This window comes from Eublepharis macularius, chromosome 11 (assembly GCF_028583425.1).
Source record: "Eublepharis macularius isolate TG4126 chromosome 11, MPM_Emac_v1.0, whole genome shotgun sequence".
NCBI classification, from domain to species: domain Eukaryota; kingdom Metazoa; phylum Chordata; class Lepidosauria; order Squamata; family Eublepharidae; genus Eublepharis; species Eublepharis macularius.
Genome location: NC_072800.1, coordinates 48,556,959 through 48,572,837, shown reverse-complemented (window position 1 = coordinate 48,572,837; position 15,879 = coordinate 48,556,959). Strand labels below are relative to the sequence as shown.

Sequence of the window (15,879 nt, the reverse complement as noted above, 5' to 3'; positions counted from 1 at the left end):
CTTAGCACGTTTTAACGCCCTTCCATCCACTGTCTTGGAGGGGAGATATGCTCATATTCCATATGCAAATCACCTATGCCCTTGTCAATCCGGGCAGGTAGAGACAATAGAGTATGTCCTTTTATACTGTAAGTTCCATCAGGAGATCCGAACCAACTATATCTTACCAGTTATTGTTGCCTACGCAGGCAGATCAAGTCAGTCTTATTCTGCCCTCCTTTTAACTGATTCCTGTAAAGAAATTACTGCTAAGGTCGCAAGGTTCTGTGCTTTGGCTAGTGTGATCAGACAGAACACTATTACTTTTACTAGAAATTTTAATTAAGATTTTAATTATTTTATCTATTTTAACACATTGATGTATTGAATTTTTAGACATGGGTAATCTTAAAACTAATGTACTTTTATAGTTAATTTTATTCTGCTATCCTTAGCAATTTGTTGTAATGAAACCCCTGCTGAAGAAGTAAGATCCTGCACCTTGATTAGTTTAATTAGATAGATTACCATAACTCCCTTAAGAAATTTTAACCAATATCTAACAATTTTATGTATTGAAATATATTGCCCAGCTTTCTAGATATGCTTAGACATGTAATCAATGTATTTGTTAGATACTACTGTATATGTTGATGCAAATTCTGATCCTGGATCATAATAACAATAAACTAAACTAAACTAAACTATATTGTTTTGAATACCAGAACCTTTACATTGTATGAGTACAGAACCTTTACATTGTATGACTATTTGGATAAAAGGATTTTGACATCTTATGGTTATCCCCTGTTGTTCAGAAATTATATAGAAATGATGTACAGCAATGTGCATTTAGTGTGATTTAATTGTACTCACTTGCTTTTACCCTCCCATGAGGATTCTCTCTTCTATTGCGTCCTGCCATGTCCGGCAGGTGGGTTCTCATCAGCCACCACCAGTCCTCCTCAGAACAAGGGCCGGGCATGTTTCCTATCCTCGATGCTTCTCCCACAATAAATGTGGGATGGTATCTCTAGGTGCCGCCATGTCCATAAGGTGGGTTCTGCGGACAGGCAGTGGGCAAGAGTCCGTCCGTCCCATCAGAGTACCGCCCCCCCCAACCACTGTCCATCCAATGCTGCCATGTCCGGCTCATGGGTTTTGTCAGCAGCCGTCCCCAAGAGAAGGACTTATAAAACCCACATTTGAGATGTGGTGTGCACCCCTTAGGGCCCAAAGGGGCACTGCGGGCCACTGCCCAAGCTCGTGGACAAGGACGTCTGGGAGCAGACGCCAGCTGAAGGACACAACACCACCTGCCGTCTGTTTTGCACTTTCTGCACTTTAATGACTGTTCATTGACCATATACATTTGCAGATAAAAGTGGTTGGTTACTGTATCTGTCAGAGGCTGTATGAATATTGTACATTGCACACCCACCCTGAGCCCGTTGCCCACGAGGGGCAGAAGGGAGGCGATCAGCTCTGCTGACCGCCTCCCAGGCCCGCAAGGAGGGGCGGGGCCACCAAGAGAACCCACACGACATATTTAGGGCCGCCCCTTAGGGCACAAGGGGGTGCGGGCCACCCCCACCCCCAAGTCCTCTGCCCATAGCGGGCAGAAGGGAGGTGGTCACCTCCCAGGCCCGTGAAGAGGGGAGGCCACCGACTGGCAGGCTATGGATGACAGGATATGGCAGACAAATCCCTGGATCATTGCAGCAAGACATAGGTTCTTGGTTAAATGGTTTTTATTCAGAAATCAGATCATTTCCATATTTATGTCCATACGACTACTCAGAAGCATCTAAGGAGCAAGAGTAAAAGTTGATAGGAATGACATCATGTGAGAGCGATTTCTCTTTTAACATTCAAGTCTGCTCTTTCCCCCCTCCCAATCATAAACAAGGTTTTGGCGCTCTCCTTGTGTGAGAACATTCTACATATTTGTAATATCAAGTTGAGTCACTAAGAAGCAAGACATAGCAAAGCCGGAGAGTACAAGTTCATAAACACTGGAAGCTGTTACAGTCCATCAGATAAACACTTGTGGAAGGCTGTGAAAGAAATAGTTATAACACTGGTAAAATGACATTGAGTTACAGCAGGATACAGTGGTTCAGCACAGAAGGATCATTCACATTGGCATGGATGGGGCTCAGACATGACACCAACAGAACCCACATGCCGCCTCTGGTGTGCACCCCTTAGGGCACATCTCAGGATGAACAGTGGGGTTTTGGAGAGACATCCAGCTCCTCCTCCACATCCCAAAACCCTTGTGACTGTCCCTGCCTGCCGTCCACCTCTCACTTTGTCTTCCCAGCCCAGCTCCACACCACGGCTGGTCCTTTGTCGTCCTCTGATCCAGCAACTCCCAGTCCCCGTTTCAGTCATGCACTCTGGCAGCACTTCCCACCCTTCCCATTGACCGATCAATGTATTGTAAACTGGGAGGGTGGGTGGAGGAGAGCCTGCTGAAGTCTCCCTATGAGTTTGGCATCTCTGGGTATGAAGGGGGCCGTTGAAATGCCCCGGGTTCTGATGAATCACGAAACTAACGAATCGTTTCAGCAATCGTGTCAATTTCGTGAAATTTCATAATTCGCAATTTGTGGATCACGACAGAAACACGAAACTCTCGTTTTGGGTTTTTTCCGTTTCGTGCCCAGGTGTATTTTTGACCAACACTATGAGGTAATCCATTCTAACCTCTTACCAATTTGATCTTCGCCTCAACTCATGGGCATAGCAGTGGTTTGTATCACTGCTATGAGCGCCAACAGAAAACAATCTATCTGTCATTGCCTTTTCCATTGCCTTCAATTAGTCAATTGTGACATATCAATGGATTGTGCCCCATTTAAGGCAGGTTGCAGCAGCAATCTCACCACTGTGTTTCTGTTGCTTAGATTTAAAAGGAGAAAGTAAGGAAGGAAAAAGTAAATAAAAATGTAATTGGACACTGTGTTGCAGATGGGGATTAAAATAGAGTCTTGATACTGGAAAGGATGAAGACTATTCTGAAGCAGTAATTCATTATCACAATGACTTTATTTTAAAAACTTGGGAAGTGCACTTCACAATCAATTAGAACTGATACTCAACTGATATTCATACTTCAAAAAGTCCAGAACTGGTGCAACAAGGTCATGGAGCTATCTCCATCTGTAAAATTAAACTGCATGCACATGGAGACCTGATTCAGATTCTGGCTATACAGGGAGGGTAAAGTGGATTTAACCCTTCAACCTTGCTCCGTTTTACTAATCAAAATCAGCCTCCTCACATGGTTTAGAGCATTTTAGAGTAGGAAAGTTTGTCCTCTTAAAATCTTTTTTCCCCTCTTTACAACCATAATAAACAGAATAGTGGATAAAGAGTGAATTTCTTCTTCCCAGCCTGAGTGGCCCTAATCCAAATCACAGCTACCAGCAGTTTACCTTTTGCAGACTGGCCGAGATCCATGATCTCCCCTAAGTCTGTTTGTGCAACTGACTATTAAGAAACAGCTTGGAAATTGACAAGCTTCAGCAATCGCTCCAGAAGCAATCTATGTCTGTTCTGTCTTGCCCTGAAACAAGGGTTTCATTCTATGGCTTCCCTCCTGAACAGCCATTGCAAAAGGTTATTTTAAAATGTTGATGTTGGAGCAAAATAATTCTTGGACTCATCAAATGACAGAGCACATTCATATTAAAAAGGTATTTCAACTTCCATTTTTAAAAGGATATCATTCATGATGGCCAGGTAGGCTTCTGCCAAATATTCCGATTAAACCATGGAAGTCAGAGCGGATTGTACTAGTGACAAATTCTGTTTTAAAAGTCTAAATACTGAAGGGTTATAAGGGATTCAGAATATAGTATTAGAGTGGGGTAGGTTGATTGCTCTTTAGAGTAACAGATGGAACTCTTCAAATGAGCACAGATCTACTCTCAAGACGCTTCTGACCCAGGATCACGGTTTTCGCTTGGGAAGCTACTGAAAGGAAACATATGTATGAATGATCTGGGCTTTAGCAGCTCACCACTGAGAACAAATTATAATATTACCATTGTATTGGTGCATTCAGAAAAAAAGCCAGGTATCATACAAACACCTACAGAACTACAACAACAAAAATGCCAGAAGGCCTTGGAATGTCTTCCCAATTCAGATATGCAAGATGTTCACATGTTAAGCAATGGCTGGTTTTTAATATTCAATCTTTTGTAGCTTTCCTATCTAGAAAACTTTACATTTGATTTTCTTATCATGAGTAGGAACTATTTTTTAGTATTTCTACCACTACACTAATAATTTAGCACAAGAAAAATTTCAGTCAGCAGTGGAAGGTTATATTTTGGAAAGCAGGAAAAAAAACAAATGCAATGCACAATATGAAGGCTGGTTACATCTTGTTCAGTTAGGCTGGGGAAAATGTCCAGCCCCAGATGAGTTTTCACCTGCTCGTGACTCATTTACATTCCTTAAGGGATGGTGGTCCTAGTCTCACCAAAGAACAAAAAGACCTCTCCCTTTAAACTGGATCAGGTGCACAGGGCTCCCAATCTGTATCGGTATCATGTCACAATGGGATGCAAGATTGAAACCTTCCCTTCCAATATTTATCTTCCTGACCTAAAATGGCCTCAGATACCCAAGAGAAAATTACAGTACCAAGAACTGCTAGGTCAGGAAAATGGCCCACAGGGAAGGCCTAAACTCTCATCATAGTCCCAGTCCAATGCAGGTCCCTTTGCACTGGATAACTCAGTTTTAAACATCCCCTAGGAGCTCCAATTACAAAACTCCTAGTGCATGTCTGGTTTGGCTCTCAATTTCTAAAAAGCTGCATAAAAACTCTGCAGCTGCAAGCAAAACTCATGATGTCTGCAGAATTTACACTAATTCACTGACAAATCCTGGGAGAGTATGTTTTAACTTCCTAGTTAAAGCACGACAGCCTCTGTATAGCAAATATACTATTTATTTTAAAATGATCAGCACATTTTTAGAAAGCACATGACACAGTGTTTTGTCTGGACTTCATATCCTCATGCCAACTGTAGCTGGAAATATTACAACTACTATAAAAACAAAAAAGGGAATTTTAATGAAATAGCTGACAATCTTAACCACACAACAGCCAGTGGATGATAGAATAATAAATCTGTCAGTTTCCGTAATACTTACAACAAATCCATTAATATGGACGATATTTGCTCCACACAGCACACTATAAACAGCACAAGCCATGCTGGCTTCAACTTGAGAAGCAAATCAGCAATCAATATTTGTAAAAGCAAGCTAATCCTTTGTAAAATCACTGCTTCAGTGATTGAAGAGTTTGCTCCATCTACACAGTTAATCCCTCTTCATCTGCTTGAGCCCTCTATTTATTCCAGCCACTTACAATGGTAGCTATGTCAGATTAATATATCTCCACATGCTGAACGTGCCTTGACAACTGAGAAAGCATACTAGTGTCAGGATAATCTCTACAGAGGGATTTTTCTTTGCAAGCCAGAAGGCAACATTTAGAAAGCAAATGTTTACAAATAGACTCCATGTGATCAGACAGGGCTGGTCTCCATCCCAGTCCCTCTCCTACCTACCCATCCAGTAATATGTTAGGAGGACTGAATCTCCTCTCTTGCACACACAGGCCACCAAATGCCTCCACATTATGAAGTCATCAGAGAACAGTTTTTACCTCAGAAAATTAATTCTCACAGATTTTTGAGATGCCATAAATCAGGAAACAGAAACTGAAAGCCAACCCCTTCAATCCTGAGCTGACCCTTTGCTGCCAACGGAACAAATTTGTGCATATGATGCAAACACTATCAGTTATTTGAACACATTTTTTAATAGCACATTTGACTTTTCCTCCTACAGTGAACAAAACCTCCATTCTGCTTCATTTCAGTCTGGGCAATATTTATAACAATAGTAGTTTAAATATTGTCCTGAATTATTCGCTTACTTATGCATTTATTGTATGTCATTTATAACCTGCCTTTCTCCCCGATGGGGACCCAAAGCAGCTTAAATCATTCTCCTCTCCATTTTATCCTCACAACAAACCAGTTAGGTAATTTAAGCTAAGAATGTGTGACTGGGCCACTGGGACCCAGTGAGCTTCCATGGCACAGTGGGGAATTCAAACCCGAGTCTCCCAGATCCTACTCCAACTACTATACCACACTGGCTCTCAAGTAGGCCCAATGCATAAAAATTGTGTGGGATTCATGAGAGAAAGCAGGCAAGTACGAGTATTGGGAAAGGGAACTGAGAAAGGTACCACAAATAATGGAGCTTTTCCACACAGCTTGGGGAGGGGCGGGGAGCATAAGTAGACAATTCAATTGTGCAATGGGAATTTCCATTCCCTTCCTGTTGCAGCTGTTTGAACCTGCTAAAAAACAACTGCTGCAGATCAGAGGACCTCTCAGAATGGTGTGCACTGTGCAATGCAGGGGAGGGGGGTGCAGATCAATGGAAAAATCAGATATACCCTCCCCCTCCCTTGTGCAAGCAAGGAATTCTACAGCACCAACTCTGTTTTTGTTTAGGAGCTGTGTTTAAACATTTTTAATCCCCCGGGCTTTTGATGGTTGGTTTGGTTTTATTGCTTCTAGGCTGTATTAAATTAGTGCTCAGGATTTTAATAGCAGTCCTTTGTACTGTTCTTTGATGGTTTTTTGTACACTGCTTTCTGAGAAGTAAGGTGGTATATAACTTCTCAAAAATTAAGTAGATTTCCATTTACTCTTATTATTATTTACTCTTATTATTATTATTCCATTTACTCTATATTATTAATAAATGCAAATTAATGGAACGTGACATGGATCCCATCAGAATGCAAAATGATAGCACACTGAAGAAATATTGTGTTCCTTGGCCTGTTAAAATTCTACTCAGAAAAAAAAATCACCATTTGTAGGATATTCACCATCAGTGCTGGATTGTCAGATTAAAAGTTTACAGGAATAGTGTGTTTTCAGAAATGATTCTTACATACAAAAGCAGGAATTAGAGAAGAAGACATACCAATTGTGGAACATAAAATACTTCAGATTAAGGATTCAAACAATTCACTGTTCGATCACTTCACAGTGTACAGTTATTTCAAAATGTATCAGGGTAGCATGAGAGGGGAAAAAACAAATTTAGAATGAAAAATTGACAGATGAACTGAGGTGTTGAAGCTTTTGTTCTGCTTCTATGACAGCAAAGGAGAATAGCAAGCCAGCAAAAACTAAAACACTTAAGTCCTGAGGCAAACCATAATATTAATACAAAGAGGAGTGTTTAAGGTACCTGTCATTCTAGAAGTATCCTTCACTCCATCCATGGAATAACATTCCACACTCACATACCCTCTCCTTCAGTGAGTTTACCACCACAATTAAGAATGGTGGAGCAACCAACAGGTAATCTGTAGTTTGCAAACTAATGGCTATTTCTGAGTACAGTCAGAAGAAGTTTTAAAAGGCCCATTTTTTCTATACCCAAAGAGGACCTCAAAAGCAATCAAAGGGTTGGCAAGGTCCATTTTGGGTCTCTCATGCTTTCTGGACACCCACAAAATGTATGTTTCTTCCATCTTCATTTAAAGTTACTCATACAAGCAAATATTTGGCTGGCTGATGACTTATGGGTTTGAACACAGTCATACCAGACAGATGTTTGTGCTTAAGGCCAAGCTGTAAGAAGAAGAGAAGGGAAACAGCTGGAAATCAGAAGCAAGAACCAGCAAGTAGAGTGACTAAATAGAATGCTGAAATCCTGAGGCAAACTGCAAGTGATAGGCAAACAACACCTGAAATGCTGTTCATGGAGCCTACAATATATACACCTCTCTTTTCTGCATTCATCCTTTCTCATGTTCACTGCCTTGGGGACTCTGAGCTGGCTGGAAATGGTGGCACAGAAATGTTTAAAATAATAAATGATTATGATGGCCAACTGCTGTTTCAACAATCTCCAGCCTGAAAAAGAAATGTTTGTATTTTTTTGGAATACTGAGACTTAGATACCAAATAATACTAATGCTTCAAAAGAAATCAACTATTGATTTTTTTTTCTGGATCCTGTTGTTGAGTTCATCACTCAGTGCTGATACATATACACAGCAACATTTTGGTAGCCTCCTATTCAGATACACTTTACAGCTTGATCCATCCTCTTACAGGGATTTTTATTGCACAGGAAAGACAGTGAGAAGCTTTTATATGCATATGAGGAGCAGACTGTTCATAGCATTCATGTTTCCATGGAATCTAATGGGGAGGTCCCCATCAGGAGCTCCTAGCTCCGAACCCTAAACCAGATTTTAAAAAAAATGATTTTCAAGCTTGGCCTAGAGAATTGCCATAGCAATTACATAAGTAATGTGCAGCATACATGGTTCAGTAGGGTTGAACTGATTTTCATGGGCTAACATCGGAGGTTGAAAGGAGCTTGTTATTGAAAGGCCAAGAAATGTACCTTTCTGATGCCCATTTGCTTGCTGTTCATTGTCCTCCCTGGGTGGATATTTCATTGTCCACTTTTGTTTTCCCCTGGGACAGCTACTGCTTCATCAAATGTGGTCCCAGCCAATAAGAGAGCACACTATGAATATTGTGATGCTAAAATAACAAATAGCCATTCTTCTCTGCCACTGTGACAAAAGCACTGATGGCACATGTAGCAATTCAGAGTCGGGGCAATACTTTTAATATTGCATTGTTTGGGTAGGTAAAGGGCACACATGCTGGGAGGGCAGAAAGGGAGTCCAACTCCTCATGCAGCCACTATCTTTCAGGTAAGATGGGTGAAACTTTGCAGGCCATCACTGAACATGGTGGTGGTGGGTCTTTCTATTATCTGAGAACAGGGCTGTGAAGTCTGATTCAACTCAGTACTAAGGGCCTGCCTGGCACAAATACAGCTAATAAACTTTTCAAAAAGCTAATTATTCCAAATACTGAGAAATCAGTTCAGAATTGTTCTGCTTATAGTAAATAAGAACTAACTTGAGCCAGTTTCACAGTGTTTGAAAGCATCTTAAACTCCAGGACAGGCAAAACAAGTGAATGTGTGTGTAGGGGGGATTAACTTAGATAAGATCATTAATATTTTAATCTAACACAATGTATTGAATGGCTTTGCCACTCAGTAACAACACTAAAATTGCATAAAGAAATAACTTCTATTATTAACAAAGATCTGAAGAGAAACAAGTGTGCTCCATCCAGCAAAGCATCTGTGTGACACAGTTCACTGGATTTAATTAAAGCCAATCTCAATAGTTTTAAGATATGTATTTTGGAGTAATTCCTAGCATACTCCGCTTCAAAATTCAGGTTGTTCACTCACTGATTTCTTTTGTATGAGTTTGTTTTACCCTTGGTTCTTTATATCTGCAGGATCACCTCTCTCACTAATATTCTGCCATGGCAGTTTCACTCATCTGAACAATAACTTCAGCAGGTACCACCTTGCGAATGGGCAAAATCAAAAGCTGCTCATACATGCACATTCTCTGTTATCCACCCCCGCCCCCGCTACCTTATAAAATGGCCTGCCTGATACAGTTAGGAAAGGTCATACTCTTCTGGCTTTCTGCAAACTCTGCAAAACTGAATTATTCAGGAGGGCTTTTTTTTTTTTACACACAGGTAGGAAGCAAATAGTTCAGAAAGATGCACTGATAAAGAGATGGGGACTATAGATTATACTACTGTACATTGCCTGCTGCTGTAAGTATGTTCCTGCTGGGTGGTTTCTATGTTGTTCAATAAGTCATGTTTAATTACTTAAGCTTTGTTTCAGCTCTGTATTGGATTTCTGCTTGTTTTCAAATGTCTGCAAATTTTGCAATTGCACACCCTAATGAATATTCCAGCTGTTTATTGTATTGACTTACACTGTGTAATCTGACTTGAACCTCAGTGAGAAAAGCAGACTAAAAATAATATAAATAGAATAAATATGCACATTAGTGAAGGACTCTGATGTACCTTTTAAAGAGGGAGGCATAAATAATTGTCTTATAATTGTTCATACATGCATGTTTCGTTACTCAGAGACTCCAGTATATTTTTAACCTGCCCTTCCTCCAGGGATTGCAGAACAGCATACCTGGTTCTTTCCTCCTCCATTTTTCCTCACAACACACTGTGAGGTGGTTCGTGCTAACAGCATGTATAACTAAGGCCAAGATCACTCGGTGAGCATTTCCTGACAGTGGTTTTCTTAGTGAGTTATATGTATACAACCATTACCACAGATAAAACATTCTAGAAGAGTTTCCTTATTATTCCCACATTAACTTGAAAAATTTTGAAGGAGGCTGTCCACTCATTCAAACTGAAGATTACAAAGTCTGAAACTACAAGCTGCATCAAGCTGTCAGGCTCTGCCAGGGGTTCTCCTAGACTACTTCACTTCATCAGGCCAGGCTGGATGAGTTAAAGGTCTTTATTAAGATATTACCACCATAAGAACACAGTACAAAGCAATTGCCAGGAATGCCAGAGTAAGGGCCAGTGGACCAGTTATACCCTCCTCTCTCCTCCCCCTTTTTCGAGTAGAAGTCCATTGGTGTGCGTTTTCTCATGCGGAAGCTAGATGGGGAAAGAGATGCAAGCACCAAGGACATTCGGCTGGTTCCCAGGTGGCTCAAGGCAATCTAAATAAGGATGTGTCAACTTATAAGGTATGGGATACTTACAAAGCTGTAATAAGGGGAATATTGATGGACTTGAATGCAAGGGACAGAAGGAGAAAAGAAGAAAAGAGAAAGGAAATAACTGAAAAAATCAAAGCCAAAGAGATACAACTTAAGAAAAGACCAGGGAAGAAACGTATATATCAGGATATAAAAATACTGCAGGAGCAACTGACGGCAATGAATAACAAAGAATTGGAGTGGGATTTGAAAAAAATGAATCAAAAAACATTTGAAGGTGCAAATAAACCTGGCAAATATCTAGCTTGGCAATTAAAAAAGAAAAAAGAGAAGAAAACTATAATTAAGATACGAGAGGAAGACAGAACATTATTGGACCAACCACCTATTAGTAAAGCTTTTTATAAATTTTATGCAAAACTGTACCAGAAAAAAAGAAGTGAATAGAGATTCAATAGCGGAGTATTTGGAAAGAATGAAACTTCCAACGATGTCAGAGGAATGGAAAGAAAAATTAAATAGGGAAGTGACAGAGGAAGAAATAAAAGAGGCCATCCAATCAACGAAATTAGGGAAAGCACCGGGACCGGATGGACTGACGGCAAAGTTCTACAAAATGATGGCTAACGAATTGGCACCTTTTTTGAGAGAGGTAATGACTGGAGTTATGCAAGGCCAAAAGATTCCCGATTCATGGAATGAAGCTAATATATCACTGATTCCGAAAGATGGACAGGACTTGACCAATGTTAAAAATTATCGGCCAATTTCATTGCTGAACAATGACTATAAAATATTTGCAAAAGTTTTGGCGGAAAGGATAAAGGGATGGTTGTTGGAATTTATTGCAGAAGAACAGGCTGGATTTTTACCTAATAGACAAATTAAAGACAATTTAAGGACAATAATAAACGCTATTGAATACTATGATAAGCACTGTGATAGGGAGGTTGGTTTCTTTTTCATGGACGCAGAAAAAGCATTTGACAATTTGAACTGGGACTTTATGTTTGCCACTATGGAAAAGCTGCAAATGGAAGAAAAGTTCATACAAGCAGTTAAAGAAATTTATAGAGACCAAAGTGCAGCGATTGTAGTGAATGATGACTTAACTAAAAAGTTGAAAATAAGCAAAGGTACAAGACAGGGCTGCCCTCTGTCTCCATTGTTGTTCATTTTGATCTTGGAAATATTGATGATTCAAATACGAGAGGATGATACAATCCGAGGCATAAAAATAAAGGAATTTTCCTACAAGGTCAGAGCATTTGCGGATGATATAATGTTAATAGTAGACGATCCAATTGAGAATATGCCTAAAATAATAGACAAAATAAAGGAGTTCGGAGATTTGGCTGGATTTTATGTGAATAAAAAGAAGTCGAAGATATTATGTAAAAATATGACCAAGCAGAAGCAGCAAGAACTAATGGAGATAACGGATTGTGAGGTAACTAATAAAGTAAAATATCTTGGTATTGAACTGACTGCGAAAAATATAGATCTATTTAAAAATAACTATGAGAAATTGTGGATACAAATAGAGAGAGATTTGATAAAATGGAATAAACTGAATGTATCATGGCTGGGAAGAATAGCAGCAGTAAAGATTAATGTTCTACCGCGTGTGATGTTCTTGTTGCAAACAATTCCAATTATTCGAGACTCCAAACAATTTGATAAATGGCAAAGGAAAATTTCAGACTTTGTGTGGGCAGGCAAAAAACCACGTGTGAAAATGAAAGTATTACAGGATGCGAAGGAAAGAGGTGGTTTGCAACTGCCCAATATAAGACTATACTATGAAGCAATTTGTCTGGCATGGTTAAAAGATTGGATAACATTAAAAAACTGTAAATTGCTGGCTCTGGAGGGACACAAAAAGTTGTTTGGATGGCATGCCTATTTGTGGTATGATAAAGTTAAAGCAGACTCTATGTTTTTGCACCAAAATATTCGAAGAAGCCTCTTCACAATCTGGAAGAAGTATAAGGTTTATATGGAAGATGGAATTCCTTCATGGGTGGTTCCGTATGAAGTAATAGATCCGAGAACTGTCGACAATGAACAGCAACGTCTGACCTACAAGGAGATAACACAAATACAATATTCAACAATAAGAATAAAGACAGAAGAAGAGCTGTCTCCTTGTTATGGATGGTTTCAATATAGACAGATCAGAGATCTTTTTAACTCGGACTGTTTAAAAGGAGGAATAAGAATGGAAAATTCAGAATTAGAAGAAGTGATATTACAAGAAGGCAAAAAAGAAATTTCAAAGATTTATAAAGTACTTCTAAAATGGCATACGGAGGATGAAATAGTAAAAGTCCAGATGGTGAAGTGGGCAATAAATTTTAATAAAGAAATAACAATGGAGGCGTGGGAGCACCTCTGTAAAAACACATTGAAGATTTCAACTTGTACGAACATTAAAGAGAATGTATACAAAATGATCTATAGATGGTATCTAACACCAAAGAAGATGGCGTTAGGAAATATTAACATGTCAGACAAATGTTGGAAATGTAAAAAGCATGAAGGGTCACTGTACCATATGTGGTGGCCTTGTGAGGTAGCTAAGCAATACTGGGGAGATATAATTGAAGCAATTAATGAGATTTTACAAATCCAAATAAATAAGAACCCAGAATTGTTGCTACTGAACTTGGGAATGGAAGGTGTTCCAATGCAGTACAGAACATTGTTATTTTATATGACTACAGCGGCAAGACTTTTGTACGCGCAGAAGTGGAAAATACAAGAAATACCAACTATAGAAGATTGGATTTACAAATTGCTGTACATGGCGCAGATGGACAAAATGACAAGAAAACTTAAAGATTTTGATCCAGGACCATTTATTGCTGATTGGGGGAAATTGAAACAATATTTAGAAAAAAAATGGGATGTGAAGGGAGAACTGTGGCAGTTTGAGAACTATTAAAATGTGATGTTGAAAATAGAAGAGATAAGCGATTTTACCATTAAGGGGGAATTTAATTATTACAATCTAAGCTAGTATTATGTTTAAGTAAATCTTACTTAGAATATAAAGTTTAATTAAGGAAGAGTAAAATGGATATATTGGTGGATTAGTGATTTTAATATAGTATATATATAAAATAATTTGAATATGCTTAGAGTAAGAGATACTATGATATATGTGTTATAGAGGAATTTAAGTGAAGTTAAGTTAAGTAATAAGAAGGGTTAAGGGTTGGAAAGCTGTTGGAAGTCGATAAGGAGGGGGGAGGAAAGGGTTGGGGTTAGAGTAAATTAGATATGATGGGAATGTATGTATTAAACATGAAATATAAACTCACCAATAAAAATTTTTTTTTTAAAAAAAGGCAGCTGAGTACAGTATAGCAATAGCATAAAAATAGCAATAGGCCAGCAGAATGACAAACTATCCCCCCCATCCCCCACAGTAAAAGATATCACTGAATATGGCAGGCAGGTCACAGGCCTGCTTGACACAAGCACAGAGAGTTTCCCAACATTACCAGTGGCATCATGAATCAGGACCATCAGTTGGAAAATTTCTCCAGGTCTGTTCCACAGTAGCCACTTGTGGAGCAAAAAAAATGTACTAAGCAATGACCCTGACTGATCTGGTGAGTTAGGTTAAACTGTATCACAGGAATGACAATCTCCACAACAAAACTCATGCAGCCTGGCCTTGAGTGACTACATGCACTTGAGAATCAACCCCGTGGCCTCTTGTTTAAGCAAAAAACAGATTGTCCTATGTGACTCACACACAGGGTTGCCAGATGACCCTGTGGAAATACCGGAGCCTGGGGGAGGGTGGATGGTGGTACTCACCCCAGGATTGATCTTCATGCATGCGCTCCTGGCTCCAGCATGATAACGTAACTTCCAGAAGTGACATCATTGCTGGTGCAGGAGGCCAGGCCAGCAGGCCACTTCCCCAGTGCGCAGGAGGTTGGGTGGGCTGGCCACATTATATCTCTAGTATTTTAACCGTGCTTCCCCCAGACAGCCCCCCCCCCGACAAAAAAATATATTGTCTCGGGAAAAACTGGACACCTGGCAATCCTACTCACATATGCAGTGCAAGAGATTGTGTGTCACATATCTTGCATTACCAAAGGCCTGGTTTACACAGGCACTAGAATGAGATGGTTGAACCGACTGTCCAACTTCAGGTTGCAGGTAGCAAGATACTGTTTTGAATATTTTCTCACATGAAAAACTCACAGAAAGTAAAGAGTCAGCGCATTAGAAGGAAAAAGTACTAGATCAGCACTCTTTGCCATGCTACTTTTCTATTAGCAGAGAAATTAACATGCACGGGAATACGCAGAAATGTGATCCTGCACTTGCAGGCTGAATGGGTCCATGCCAATCTACCACCTCAGAACCCTGCCACCTTATTCTGTTGCATGTGCAGTGCTAGGGATCAGTGAAACATTGTAGTTTGTTTCTCTGAAACCAAATTTGTCATAGCTCTCCTACTGGGTCTTGAATTTGAACCATGAAAGGAACATGATCTATAGAACCTGGGTCTGCTGGCTCTGGGACTGCTCAATTCCCACCTACCCACCCCCCGCCCGACTAGGACCTGAATAAGCTTGTAAAGCTCCAAGAAAAAGAACCAGAAAACTGCCTTGTTCATTTTGTCTAGCCCCAGAATACAACTATCCCACCCGTCACAACTTAGTAAGAGAGAAAGTATACCCACAGAGGCTGCAATAGGTAGCATCAACTAATTTGTGTATTTTTCCAGTTATTTTTTTAAAGTAGGCAAGAAGACTCAGGATTTCATGGTGTCATTTCATCTAACTCATCCCGCACCAACAATGGAGTGATTGCAAAAGAATGCAGGACTAGGATCTGGGCTACCACTTTGCATCTCTTACTGCTTCTGCTTTACCAGTAAATCATAAAAGCTATTTCAACAGACATGTAATATGTCAGTATTTTACCTTGCAGATGGTTTTATTGTTGTCTTTAATGTTATTGTTATTTACCTTTAATGTTATCATGGTTTATGTTTTCTCACATTTAAGCACCTCTCAACAGTAATTTTTATGTAAGGAAGCAGTCACTGAATTTGAGTTTTTCCCTTCTCTTCCCTCCCCATCCCTTTTTATATCATATTAATGAGAGTGACAACCATTGTTTTACATTGTAAACCACTTTGTAGTAAATACAAAAATGGGGAAGATTTTGCTTCGCAGAATACCCAAAAGGCCACAAAT

The 15,879-nt window shown here is 39.7% G+C and overlaps 1 protein-coding gene across 1 annotated transcript in view; it reads right to left on the bottom strand.

The window, feature by feature from the left end:
* Positions 1 to 15,879, bottom strand: part of SKAP2 (src kinase associated phosphoprotein 2) — a 198,355-nt gene that overhangs the window by 119,053 nt on the left and 63,423 nt on the right. The gene's annotated exons all lie outside the window — the stretch shown is intronic.